We start from the raw sequence: 14,474 nt of genomic DNA, 5'->3' as shown, positions 1-14,474 counted from the left end.
AATTGAAATTTGGAAACCAGATTCCATGGTTGAGCTCCATGGGATCTCACCACCAAAGTTCGGCTCCAAAAATTCTTACATCTTCCAAGTCACATGCACCTTCAATGGGTAAATCCTCGCCCTACCAATAAGAAAACCTCAACATCAACCCCTGAACCTGCTAATCCCAACTCAATTCTAACTAGCTAAGAATCGAAAGAGAGCGAGAACCCAACAACCCGATCCTTAAACGCCATCTCTTAATCCAAACCCCAAACTAACCCTAACCAGATGAGAAGCTAAAGAATGGTCTTGGTTTAGGGCAGAGGTGGGCATCGAGGGCCGGAGTCCTGCAGGTTTTGCATGTTGCCCTTCTCCAACACAGCTGATATATGATCAGCTCATCAGCAAGCTCTGCATGAGCCTGATAACGATACTGTTGATTGGAATCAGAAACCTCCAAAACCTGCAGGACTCCGGCCCTCGAGGACCCAGATTGCCCACCTCTGGTTTAGGGCTTGGTTTAGCGTTGAGCGATCTGAGAGATCTCTGGTTCCAGATCCTAACTGATTACACAACTTTCACGAGGGTCGCTCCGTCAGATGACACCTTTCTGTGTCTTGGTCCGGGAAAGACGTCACACCGCAAGCCAAACGGCCCCTCGGCGCAGGTCGTCATGGAGATACGCTGCATTAAAACAAGTCAACATCATCCACCATATGCTACGTTGGTCACATGTCTATGGGGTGGAAATCGGGCTACATTTGGCTCGTCTCACCATGGAATAAATCAATCCCATAACGCACTGGTGTCCAAACTCGGCCCTCGAGGGCTGGAGCCCTGCAGGTTTTGGATGTTTCTCTTCCCCAACACACCTGAAGCCCGTCAGCAAGCTCTGCATAAGCCTGATAATGATCCTGTTCATTGGACCAGGTGCGTTGGAGCAGGTACACATCCAAAACCTGCAGGACTCCGGCCCTCGAGGACCGAGTTTGGACACTACTGCCATAACCAAGACACTAAAAAAGGTGAGACCTAAAGCCAAAAGCCAATCCTTTAACCCAAGACTCAAAACCTACACCGGCGAAAATCCTTATGAAAGTATAACCGAAACCCTAAACCAAATCTAATCTGAAAGAAGACCCGAGCCCAACCCCCTTACCCAAAGCCTAAACCAAACCTCCAAACCATAACCCCAAGCATAATAATCCCAAATGGCCAAGACTGGAAAGAGCGTCCATCCAGAGTGTGAGAGCAAAAGGTGAGTGGCAGAGTCGTCGTTTTCAAACCATGACAACAGCACGGCCAGCATTTGCAAGTAGTACAAATGGCGCTAATACACGTTGACGTGAATGAGGCTTTTCAGAGAGCACAGATAAAATCAGCAAGGTAACAACAACAACAACAAAAACAGTAAATGTGAGCGAAGTGGGGGAAAGCAAGAAAAGCTTTAAAGGCTTTTTGTAATCTGCCATTAATTTGGCTTGCAGCAAACCACGAGGGGATCCTGGGAAATCAATGTGGGCTGATTGCTACATTTACACAGCGGCACAAAAACACACAAAGCTGCCCGTTTCCTTTCTCTGCGCTCACGTCGCCGCAGTTATTTCTCCAGCACGGCCGGGCCCGGCCGACGGTGAGTTGAGGCAATATTGGACAAATGCGGCACGAGTCGCTCGACAGCTCAATGTTCTTATTACCGTCGCCGCTGCGTGACTGATTGCAAAATGTTGGATTGAGTGCGCGACTTGCGGTGAGGAACAAAAAGCAGCAAATTCAAGTTTTAAGCCGCGGACGCAGCACATTTGGACGCCAGGGGTGGCAAAAGTCGAAACCATGTCCGATGGCAAAACCGGCAAACAATCCTCTCCATGTCATTTCACAACGACGGAGACATTAAAAAAACAAAAAAACGGGGAATCTGCTTCGATGAGGATTTTAACCTTCAAACCGACTCTTGCAGTTTCATTTATATTTCAACAGATATTTTTGATTAAAAAAAATGGTGGCCAGACAACATTTTCTACCGAGTACCTGTAAAAAAAAAAAAAAAAAAAAAAAGAATCTTCCTGTAAATTCAACTGAGCAATATCTATTCAACTGTAGCAGCACAAATGAACCAAGCAGAGGATTTCCGCCACATTTTGCGTGTGGTTACAGTTAGCATGTGCCGGTTCAGCCACCTTGTAGAAAGTGCTCCATTGGCTACGCGTTGGTTCCTCTTTTGCTAGCCTGCTCCATCATTTTTTTTTTTGCCTCTTCTCGTTGTGGCAGCTGTCCCACAACAGCTGTCAATCTTTATTCAAGTGTGCCGTTTGCCGTTTACTCAAAGTGGCAGACGCGTTTTCTATGCTGCCAAAATGGCTTCGCTAACGGCCATTTTGAGAGGCGTGACGTCAACTTGCAGATCTCTATTGGTCTTGCCAAGCCTATTTCATGTACATAGTGTAATATTGGTGTGTTGGAATGTGTGCCTTCAAAGGGCGTGGCCTAGTGCCTGCCAAAAGCAACTGGATTCTGCGTGAGCGTCTGAGTGCGAGTTGTGGCCTACAGCAGGGTCGCTCCTTGCCCTTTACATTACAGTAACTTCATTTCTGCATTTTTTTCAATTAACTGCAGCTGCGGAAGAACACAATTAAACTCTTGATGGGTGGCCAGACACTCCAGGCATGTCTATATAAACAATAAAAACAAGTTCATTTTTCATAATTTGTCCCTTTTAAATGTCGAGACGTCGTAAAAGCCAATAATTATGAAAAGTTAAAAAGTTGCCTTCGTCGGCCCGGAGGCTTTGGAGTCAAACGGGAGCGTGCACAGCTTCCTATTTTCGATGTTTACGGCAATAAACGCGAGGGCGGCGGCGGGAAGCGATGCGCCGCAGACGCTTTCACACTTTTCATCAGGAATTCGCCTCGCGTGGGGGCGGGAGAGAAATTACACCCAAACGCATCAGTCACATTTACATATATTCATCGTTTTTTGGGGGGGGGGGCGGCGGACGTCTCGCACGGTCGTCCACAACTTCCTCACTTTTTCCACACACGCAACCACACACACACATTTGGCTGCATCCCGGCCATTAATTCCAAGCAGCGGCCATCGAGCTTTAATGTACGCAGATGAGATTTAGTGGCCAGCCTCCCCCAACAAAGAGTCAAAAGGACAAAGCGTGGCCATTGTGAGCTCGGCCCTGCAATGAAAGCATTAAGATAACTGTTCAATATTTATGAAAGGGTGCTGCTGGCCGTCCACGCACGCACGCACGCACGCACGCACGCAGGAAGAGACAGCAGACAAAGCAAAGCGCTTCCAGTTGACTCATTCATTACACGAATTGATTTAGTTGAAGTCTCCCTGGTGGTCCTTCGGTGTTATTAAGCTTCTTTATTCCATTATGTGTGTGCGCGCGTGTGCGCGCGTGTGTGACCAGAGGAAGTAGCTTATGAATGTCAGTTTGAGTCATATCAGCAAATACACTTGCTTTGATGTTCTTTGAAGTGTTGACGATAAAGGATAAAGCTTGTGGGCCACAACATTAGGTACACCTGCATTTTTGCAACAACAAAAATAAAAAATAGCCACAATATCACTTGGCATGAATTTAGCGATTGAAAAAGATTTGGGGGCTTGTTTTGATGTTAGCGTGGCATCCGATCGCAGTCCCATCATTCCCAGAGTGCAATTCTCCTGTCAGCCACTAGATGGCGGTGACATGTTTTGTTTGACACGGTGTGTAAAGAAGTCGAAAGGCAAATGAAAACAGGAAGTATTTCAGGACAGCCCAGTTTTTTGCTGAACGCTAATGAATGTGAAATCCTTTTCAATCCTGCTTTTCCTGCCAACAGAAAGCATCAGCTATAGGTGGTTTTTTTTTATAATCTACATCTTTGTCCCTGTTTTTTTTTTTTTTTATGTATATTGTCAAATGATGCTGTAGGTGTCACTATCTGCTGGATGGTGGGTCACTGCCCCAATTGGCCTCAAGGCAAGCGGAATGTATTGGACACAGAAGTGCCAATGTCATCACAAATGCTTTCTTTTGCTAGCTAGCTCATTTCCACAAAATGGCTGCCAGGGGTGTTTGTTCACTCAACTGCTGATATTATGCTTGTGAGTATTGTTCGACACTCTGTAAGCGTTGCTGCTCCGTTTGTGTTGCCATTGCAGTCGTTTGAAGGTTCTGAATTCCTGGAACATCGAAGCTAATTTCTGCTGGACTGTCAATGGAATTTTGCATTACAAATGAAGCCAAGATTATTTCAAGAAATGACGTGGTTGCGTCGAGCACGCGAGGTTCCAGGAAGGCAGAGTATTGCGGAATGCCCAAATGCCAAATCCCAAAGCCTACTGTTCCAATTGACAGTACAAATAAACCAAGACCGTGTGGAATGTTGTTTTTGTCAGCGAGCTCATAAACCAAGGATACATTGGTTGGATACTTGTGAAAGCTTGGCAAGGAAAATATCCAAAGGTGCATTTCATGCTATCATGGGATTACGACGTAGATGGTGGGAAAGTAAGAAGAGAACAGCCGTTTCGACGTTGCTGCCTTTTTCTCTGATAAAAACAGACGTGGTCAATATACACCTTGTTTATGACCACTGGTTCGTATTTGCCTGTTTGAAAATGCACAAAATGGCCAGACATATTTTTTTGATGTCTGCCGTTTTAGGAGTGACTTATAACTGTTTCCGATACTGTGCTGCAATTGCGGTTCAAAATGAGGCAAGTTTTTGACGCACGAGCTTTTCAGGGTGGAGAAAAGCTAGAAAAACTCTGAAAATTTTTGACGACAAAATGGTGACAAACCTGCGACGCAAAACCGTCCTGGCTTGTCCGCATCTCCTCCCAGCTCTCCCCGTCACACTGCTTTTAATAAAATAATATATATATGTTGTGTGTGTTTTTACAGCCGCATCACTTAAAGTGCCTTCTGACTCAATTCCTGCTTTGCCGGAGCGCCGCGATTTACACCCTCATTCCAGGCGAGACGCAGCGGGGCAGGGTGGGGCCGCGGCGGAGGCGGAGGAGGGAGGGGCCTGATGGGATGCGACTGGGGCCGGGATGAGCCATTACTTGTCAGATTTACAATCCTCCAGACTATCTCCCCTCCATCCAACCTCTGAAGGGTTCAAGGTTCAATTCCATTTGGAACCTGTTTAGCTAGAGAGCATCCACTCGCTTCTCACGCGGCGGTCGGAGTTTTTTACGCCCGGCGTGATCGGGCACGTACGTCTTCGGCAGCTGCCAGACGCCGCGGCGGGAGATTTACGAGGCGCCGCTTGGCGGGGCAGGGCGCGATCGTTCGATCCCCGCTGTCGTTTTTTACATCAGGACGCGAGGCCAAGCCTGTGCTCCCGTGAAGGAATTAAAAGGAGGAAAAACACAAATGGGAAAATGAGAATCAGGAATGATGACTGGGAGAAGGAGTAAAGCTTTCAGGCATTCATCAAGCCAAGTGGTCGATGAATTGATGAGTAAATCAGACAGCAAACAGTAAGTCCAGGCTAAAGCTCCATTAGGGGAGCGCTATGTCATCATTACACGCCACAGTCCGCAGGCCCGTGGCGAAAAATCGGCCATTTATTTCCAAGCGGGCCGCGAGCACGGACTGTCAATAACGCGAGAACTGGGACACTGAGTTTAACTTACGTCCGCTCTGCTTCGTGATGGATTCCGTGTCAAAGAAAGCACATTAAAGGCCAGCTAAGTAGTGGGAAAATATGACTAACAATCAGATGAGAAGACATTACTCAAGTATCAGAGTAACTGCACGAGGCCAAACAAACTGTCCGCACATTATTTTATAGAAACAACCACCATTCAATTAAAAACCAGCACACTAAGCTAAAAAATTTGCATTCTACACATCAAAACAGAAGCTTAGTTGTAATCAAGGAATGTTAGTATCTCAAACTAACATTTGTCTTTCTATTTTTAATAAGCTGTTAACACGACATATCCACTATTGAATGTACTGCACAGTTCTTAACATTTTAGTGTATAAAAACAACAACTAAGTTTTAGCACAGCTAGCTAGCAATGCCATTAGCCAATTGACACCTATTTTTTTTAACATGTGTCACCAATTCTCAACGTCTGATTGGTTAAAGGACTTGTCCATCCAACAGGTGGCTTTGCCTGGCAACAGAGGGCTGACATTTGATTGGCTAAAGGTTCCAAAAGCCCGAGCTTGTTAAATGAAGCCACAATACACGCAGCAATCGCAGTGACACATTTAACACACCGGCAAGATAACTCGGAATCTGATTGGTCAAGTCACTGAGTCGACACCAGACAGAAATGAAAAAAAAACATTTGTCGTCCGATGACCAAATCAAAATCTGATTGGTAGAAGTACCGGTCCATCAACAAAACACTTTACCTGACAACAGCGGGTTGAAATCTTATTGGATAACATCTTGAACGGTCTAGGAAGAAAAAAAAACGAAACTTCTACAACAACAAGAAGAGACTCTAATCTTTCTTTAAGTAGGTTCCATGTTTTTATAGCACTAGAACACAATTTTGTGTGAGCTTTGCAAAATCAGTCAAAATCCAGTCAAACAGCCCAGAGCGAAGGGGGTTGCTTCAGTGAGAATGGCTGCGAGAGAATGAGTTAATAATATAAGATGTCTTAAATATCCAGTACACTATTTACTTCTCCATATTTTCCCAGCCTTGTGATCAAGATTTAAAGTTGGAAGAACATTTTTTTTTGGAATGAGATTCTACCTCAAACAGGCAGCAATAAAAATCCTTTAGTATGGTATGAGCAGTATTTGATGGCAGTGAAAGGGAGAAATTTAAGTATAATAAGTATAATCATTGATATATAATTTACATATGATAATAATAATAATCATCAAATGACAATAATGCAGTGCTTGCAAGTATTTTGAGGCCACCAGAGAAGGCCCGGCTGGTCCCGTTTGTGTCCACTGACGCCGCGTTTGACTTCCATCCAATACAATACATGCAGCAAGCCAAGAGGATTTTGCATTGCTTTGTGTGTGTGCGTGCGTGCGTGCGTGCGTGCGTGCGTGCGTGTGTTTTTGGCACTCCAGGCTTGTCATCCAATATAAAAGCGGACACCTTCTCGCACGGATATATTGATCATCGCATTAAACAGGATTTAGAGTTTAAGGGAATGGGAATGTGCTGAGACAGTTTCTGCGCGTTGGCTAATGGACTGTATGACTTATATACACACACACACACACACACACACACACACGCGCATACAGTGTATAGAGTGCATATGTATATAAAAGGAAGCGACAGCTGCAGCTCTTATGGCTGCTGGATGCTTCCTGAGGGACTGCTTAGCCCAGTGATGATGTGCCTTTTTACATTTTGCATAAAAAGCGTACAGTGTAATTGATGAGCGTGAAAGCGAAAGCGAAAGAGTCGATCGCAGCGATGGGCAGTTTTCATCTTGTTTACTTGCGTTTAATGAAATGGCAGATTTTGTCCATTTCCTTTGTCTTTTGCGTTCGGCCTGCCACCATCTGTTTTGGTTTCCTCTCCGATTGGCCTCCATCTCCCTTTCGGCCGCGCCGGTGTCTGCTCGCGGTGAAGGTGACCCGAGAAGCGGGACGACTATTGGGGGGGGGGGGGAAGTCAGCGAGAGGCTGACAGCGTGAATGGCACACCGAAATACGTGTCAAACTACTTTCTCAGGAGCGGAGAAGAGATCCACGGAAACGCTGCTTTTGTTTTAATTCTTGTGTTTCGTTAGCTAGAAGGCGACTGCGGTGAGTAGCCGTTGCTGATGATGTCATAAAATCAGTCAGGTTAGTAACGTGAATGTCATTTTGTGAAAAAGCAAAGGTGGGAACATGCAAGGAAACTTGGGAAGAAGTGTTCCCTGTTTTACTAAGTTTGACACTTTCCTAAGCTAGTCAGGCAATCAGTTAACTAGTTACTCAATCAGTCCATTTGCTCCATTTTAAGGAAGGTAAGGCTTGTGTAGTTTGTCGGTCATTCAATCATTAAGTGTGCTGGTTAGTTATTTGGTTAGTTATTCAGTATACAGCCAAGTCAGTTAGTTGGGCAGTTACCTAGTCAATCTAGTCAATTCCACTAGATTAGTTAATTTGTTATTAGATTAGTTAGGTGGTCAGTCATTTGTTTGGTCAGTTATTGTATTGGTTAGATAGTTGACCATCCAGTTGGTTAGTTGCTCAGTAAGTCTAAGTTGGTCAGTCACCCAGTTAGTCCGTTTGTTGATTAGGTTTAGTCAATCACACAGTCAGTTAGTTAGTTGGTCCAGCAGATACCCACTCTAGTCACACTAGTCCCGCACAACTGCGCAATCAGCCAGTTAGGTGGTTGTTTGGTCGGTCAGTTAAACTGTTGGTTAGATAGGGCTAGATTTAGGGTTAGTTAGTCAGTTGACCGCCCGGTTGGTCAGTTTTTCAGTCAGTAAGTAGGACAGTCATCGAGTGACAGCTCATTTGTTAGGTTGGTTAGTCAATCAGGTCATTTAGTTCGTCGATCCAGCAGTCACCCAGTTAGTTAGTTAGTCTGCCGGTCAGTCATCTATTTGCAAGCCAACATGTTGTCTGTTGCTTAAGTAGTTAGTGACTAGTCCCTTAGGTCTGTCAATCTGTGGCTCGATCTGTCATGTAGTTGGTTAGTAATAGCGTATTTCCACTGGAGCCCAGCACCGCACTGCTCGGCTTGCTGGCGGGTCAGCCCAGCCCAGCCCAGCCCAGCCCAGCCCAGCCCAGCCCAGCCCAGCCCAGCCCAGCCCAGCCCAGCCCAGCCCAGCCCAGCCCAGCCCAGCCCAGCCCAGCCCAGCCCACCCACGCACGCACTGCGTTTCCACCTCCAATGTGCATCTGGGATGCTGGGCGGAAGGAACGCATAACCGGCTGCGACACAAAAGTCGAGCGGAAGAAACAACACATAACCAAAACACGGAAGCCATAGAGGACGACTCTGCCCGGTACCGCTTGCTCCTTTTTTGTAACGCTTCAGATGTGGCGCTTCTTCAAAGCTCGCAACGCAAGGAGGATCGCCGCCGCAAAAAAACGATGAATTAGCCCTCGAGGCTACACACGCTGATAGCAGTGGGAACCAAGAAGAAGAAAAGGACACAGCTGCTAAGTTGTTTTTTCCCCCTCGCCGATGTCCATTACTGATGACATCACAGGACCGCCCGCCCAATCAACTGCCGTGGTGTTTTATGTCATGTCCTGGGCTCGCTCTGGCCCAACGTAGGCGTGAGGGCCGCGAGCAGCTCCGCACGGTCCACTCCCGACACGATAATGGAACCGCTCGCCAACGCCGTGCTGGACTCCAGTGGAAATACGCTATTAGTGACTTAGCCGCTTGGTCAATTATTTTGTTAGTCTAGAATTGTTTTTTTCCTAGTTTGCAAGTTTCGTTCTTTTAATTTTGAGGGTTTTTGCAAAGCATAACTTCGTTCCACGTAACTCTCAGGTCGTCAGAGCGATCCACAGATCTGTCCATCCGTGCCTCCATACCATGACACACATTTCTTGCACAGAGGTGTTTAATAACCTGCCATGCTGGCAGCGGCACAAATAACGCGATCGGCGGAACACGAGCATGTTTGCGCTTGTTGTTTTCCGCCATCTCGGGAGAGCTCGAGCTTTAAGTGGGTCGAACACCAAACCCGATATCCCTTTTCAAACACCCCCGAGGGACGCTATCTGCGCTCCATTGATACTGTCTGTCTGTCTCTCGGCGAGGCGAGGCGAAAGGAAATAATCCTGTTGTTGTCTGGGAGCTCACCTGCGTCAGTGGAATTAATTAGCCTAAACAGGTTTGCTTTTGAATTCACGCTGACGGCCTCACACTATATTTTATGTCAAATATGTTGCGCCCGCTGGACGTTTTATTAGGTTTACCTGCACAAGTTGGCCCGTCTTCTTATCATCGCGCGCGCGCGCCTCTGCTTTATCGCAAACTGAAAGCGCCCTGTCTTTTTACATTGCGCCATCTGTCATTGGTCCGAACTTTTACAGGAGCAGCAAACAACAGACCGAGAAGACTTTTAATTGGCCCACAGAGAATAATGGGCTCGTTGAAGGCAAATAAAAAAATAAATCAAAAATTAGAAAGGGGTGGGAAAAAAGACAGCAGGTGTTAATGCTGGCTCGCTAGCTCTGAAGATTACCGTGGCCCCCCGGGCGTCCCCTGGGGGCCTGGAGAGGGCGCCAGAGGGTCGGCGGAAAATATGCCAAATGATGTTGTTTAATCTTGTGGTGTTTTGCTCTGCAGCGAAGCTCATCATTTGGAGCGTTCCCAATAAGACTGCACACCTTTAGACTAAGCAGCCTGAAAAGCTTCTTATTTACAGTCACGCCTTTCAAACTTAAATGCATCAAAAGTGGCATGATTTTTTTTTCTTATAGTTTAATCCAGCATTTTCGTTAAGGAAAAAAAAAAGTTTTTTTTTTACAAATTCATTTATTTTTCATATGTTTCATTCTATTAATGCTTTTATATTTAGTAGCTTTTTCTACATCTTTTGTTCCCAATCAAGTTAGCTTAATAGGACTCTCAGCCTGGTATATCGAGGAGTTTTTGTTTATTTATTAAAGAATTATTGTGATATTATCTGTCTGGTCTTGCGCAGATGGCTTGCTAGGACGCTCATAATAGCAAATCGGGGAGTTTTTACAGATTAAATCACTCTGATTTGAATCATGTTGATTTTTGTTGTGCAATTAATTTGATAGAACTCGCCCGGTACATCAAGGAGTTTTTAGAGACTAAACCACTCCAAATTTGGATCTGGTGTGACTCATGTGCCCGTGGCTCGATTGAACCCTCAGCTTGGTGTATGGAGGAGTTTTGGGGGATGAATGCGCACTGACTTGGATCTTGTGTAACTGGTTTTGTTCAATTGACTTTTTATTTTTATTTAAAGCGCTCTGATTTGGATCAAGCCAATGTGGCATTTGGTTTGACAAGACTCTCAGGATGGTATATTGAGGATAACATTAGAATTGCTTGTATTCGGATTTTAAAGCACTGGTTTGTATTTGGTGATTGCTATCCTGGTATATTGAGAAGTTTTTGGTGATGAAAGCAATTTAACTCTTTTCTTAGCCTGGTAGAATTGAAGAGGTTAAAACAATTTTTTTAATAAAGGACTCCGAATTGTATATAGCGCGACTGACGAATTTCAGCTGATGCTAAGTTAACCTGTAAACGCTAAACTCGCTAGCCACAGACTTGCTAAGTGCTGTACATATTTTTCCCTTGAAAATAAGTTACGAATATTTCCTGTACTACACGTAGAGACATACAAATGCAAACAAGCGCAGTTGAAACCTTTTGGCCAATGGTTGTGCGTTCATAGCATTAGCATCGGGTGAAAAGTTAGCTTTCAAAAAAGTGATTGTGTTGCGTTTCATGTTGTGTGAAGTGAGACTTGGCAGGGGCGCAAACGACGGCCAGACAAGTGAAGCCGAGCCAACTCTGCCACTCTGACATGTTGCCCCGGTAAAAACACAACAAAAAAAACAGCTTGAATAAACATCAGCAACATCAAATGGAAGCAAGCGGCGGACGGCACCGTCAGCGAAAACAGATTTCAAGCCAGTGTAAACAATAGATAACAACAAAGACTTACTTGAGTAGACATTGCCTGGCCAAATACAAGTCAACAGCTGGATGAACTCAACACATTTGAGTTGAAGGTATCCATCTTCTGTTAGTAGTAGTACCAAGACTGACCTGTGAGAGGCAGTATAGTGACATAGTTGTCAAGTTTTCACACAAAACTTTCGGATGTAAAATAATGACTAAAATAACTTTTTCACCTGGTTGCATTATTTATCACCCCACACCCAAATTATTATTATTTTTTTTTTCCCATGTAAAATTACACGACATGACGTAAAACTATACTTATATGTAAAATTACTTTTCTCATTTAGCATTGCATTTTAGAATTAATATACTTTTATAATAATACTTTTCAGCATTTTTTTCCACATATTTCTTTGCATTGTGTTGCTTTAATGTTGTGTTCGTATATGTTGTCTTTACACATGTACTTTAATAACCACACTGTTTATATATATATATATATATATATATATATATATATATATCACAAAATCATGTTTTTAAAAAAAATCCACACCATTTCACAGAAAATCTTTTTATGTTTGTTTGTGTGTTTTTTGTTTGTTTGTATGTTTTTATTTCCCCCAATTTTTATGTATTTATTTTTTTACACATAATATTTTATTTTCAAGGGAAATTGCAACATAAGCATTGTCTGGTAAGAAGGGAGTTTGATGTTAAAAGGTAAAGCGAAAGTACTCCTGATTGCCACACCCACCTAAATAGCCCCTCAGGTGTCTTTATAATCGCAAGGTTGCTAAGTGCTAAGCGCCACCAAACGAAGGCTTTCTGTTCAGTCGTGGCTTTTTGGGAAATTGAAGTCTCGGATTTGCCTTTTAATATCCGCTAACTGACGATGACAACGAGAAGGATTGCAACCTCTTGGGTGAAAAATCTTAAACGTCTTTGCTAAACGACTGGAGAGAAAAAAAAGAAAAGGTCTCATTCTCTGTGCAATTTCTCACACCGTCGCCCCTGCGCTTCTGGCGGTCCGTCAGCCACTCGGCGGCGTGTCGGTCACGTGCCGACGCCCGAGTAATCCCGCCATCGCCCGGGCTGTTAAGGGGCTAATTACAGACTATATTGGCCGTCACGGGCTCCTAATCCTGCCGTGATGTTCGCGTTGGCCCATTAAGGACCTCCGGGGATTATGCTAACAATCGCCCCGGCTCTTTGATGCCGTTCGGGGGATTAGCATGAAAGTACGTGGCCGGCGTCCCTGAGGCGACTCGTACATTTGCGCAAGAAAAGGTTGTGACACCAGAAGTAAGCCGGACGACAGATCGGTCGCAGGAGTCGCCCGGTGCGCTTGACGCTCGCTCCGTTTAACACGGATCAGGACGCGTCAGCAAAAGTTAACAAAGTCGTTTTCCGCTTTGAGAGAATTACCAGCAGAATTGGTTAATCCCGATCGGGTTGGTGGCGGTCGTGTCACTTTCAATTATTCTGTCGTTTGTGCCATCAAGTTGGAATTGTTACACATACATTTAAAAAGGTGTAAATTGTCTTTTCACATAAAATTACTTTTTTTCAAGATAAAATTCTGACTTTACATGAAAAAAGGGGGGGGGGTAGTTTATCTGAAGCCATTTGTATTCCATGTAAAAAAGTTTCATCAGAAAACAAATGTTTGTGTGGAAGAGGTCATTACGACTTCTCCCCGCTAAAATGACCAAATATTTTTACCCATGTGACATGAAGGGCCTAATTTCTTTATATTTGTACGCACATCTTCATTCCCATGAATTATTACCACGCTACGCCTCAGTAGGCATTCCGGCGTATTAGGATGCTCCCGGCACATCTGGAAATTTGGCGATAAAAAGTCGACGCAGGAGATTTTGATGGATTTATTTGGATTCTTAACGAGGGGAGCCGCTTTGATTGGCCGGGAGTCAGCTGCATTCCCTCCCACACAGCAGAACAAATTCTCTTTTCTATCTGCGCTAGTTTAGTAAAATAACAAAAAGGGAAAAAACGTCAACCATATAAACAGTTGAACTGTGCTTTGTGCTAGACTTGTGTTGGGCACAAAAATGGGGCCCAGAATGTTTTCACATAAAATATCTTATGGTGATAACTATCTAAATAAAAACCTTTAGATAATTATCACATGGAATACAGATTTTTTTGTGTGCATAAAATCATCAATTTGTGGATTTAAAAACAAATTCTATGTGTTCTGTACTGCACTTATCGTATTTGTCACATTCTGTGATTCTTTTACTAAAACTTCATTTTATATGCGAAGAGTGAACATTTAACAATGAAAATAATGTTGCATCAATTGAAAACTTTCTTCCCATAAAAGTACCAACTTTTTGAAATGGAAATAACTTTCCCCGCATCATTTTTGTCCTTGCCTCGTGAAGACAACACAAAATGACGGCGACTCTCAACAATGGCGACACGTGATGTCAACGGACGAGAAGGTTTCCGAAGTTGGCTTTTAAAGGCACTTCGTCACTCCGACTTCCGCGTCAGCAAAACGGAAAGTGCTTAAGAAAAGCAACCATTTTGAATGCAATGAAAACTCATCGTCCACACGCGTTGCCTTTCCTTACACAATAACAAGTGTGATGTGTGACAGGAAGTGAGAGAGAGAGAGAGAGAAAAAAAAAACATTCCCACAACGCACCAGCATCGAGGAGGAGGCGGAGAGCGAGGAAATCTTGGGAGGAGCAAAACTAAAAAGTACGCAAGGCAAATTAGGGATGGAGAGGAAAAGTCAGAAAGCTCTTTCCCTTCCACACGGGACGAAGAGTAGCCAAGCAGCCGGGCAAAATGTGCAAAGAGGAAGAGGAGGATGAAGAGGAGGAGGAGGTGACTACAGACTCTCGGGTGTCCTCCATCTTTGATCTAAATGTACTTTGGCATCTGCG

At 44.4% G+C, this 14,474-nt stretch overlaps 1 long non-coding RNA gene across 1 annotated transcript in view; it reads right to left on the bottom strand.

The window, feature by feature from the left end:
• LOC144048966 (uncharacterized) overlaps positions 1-14,474 on the bottom strand; it is an 85,458-nt gene that overhangs the window by 46,588 nt on the left and 24,396 nt on the right. Inside the window, exon 2 of the long non-coding RNA XR_013293461.1 lies at positions 11,594-11,697. This is a non-coding gene — a long non-coding RNA (uncharacterized LOC144048966). The remainder of the gene's footprint in view (positions 1-11,593; positions 11,698-14,474) is intronic.

The sequence above is a fragment of the Vanacampus margaritifer genome, chromosome 3 (genome assembly GCF_051991255.1).
Source record: "Vanacampus margaritifer isolate UIUO_Vmar chromosome 3, RoL_Vmar_1.0, whole genome shotgun sequence".
Classification (NCBI taxonomy): Eukaryota; Metazoa; Chordata; class Actinopteri; order Syngnathiformes; family Syngnathidae; genus Vanacampus; species Vanacampus margaritifer.
Note: the sequence above shows the minus strand (reverse complement) of the source record. Positions and strands in the feature narration are given on the sequence as shown.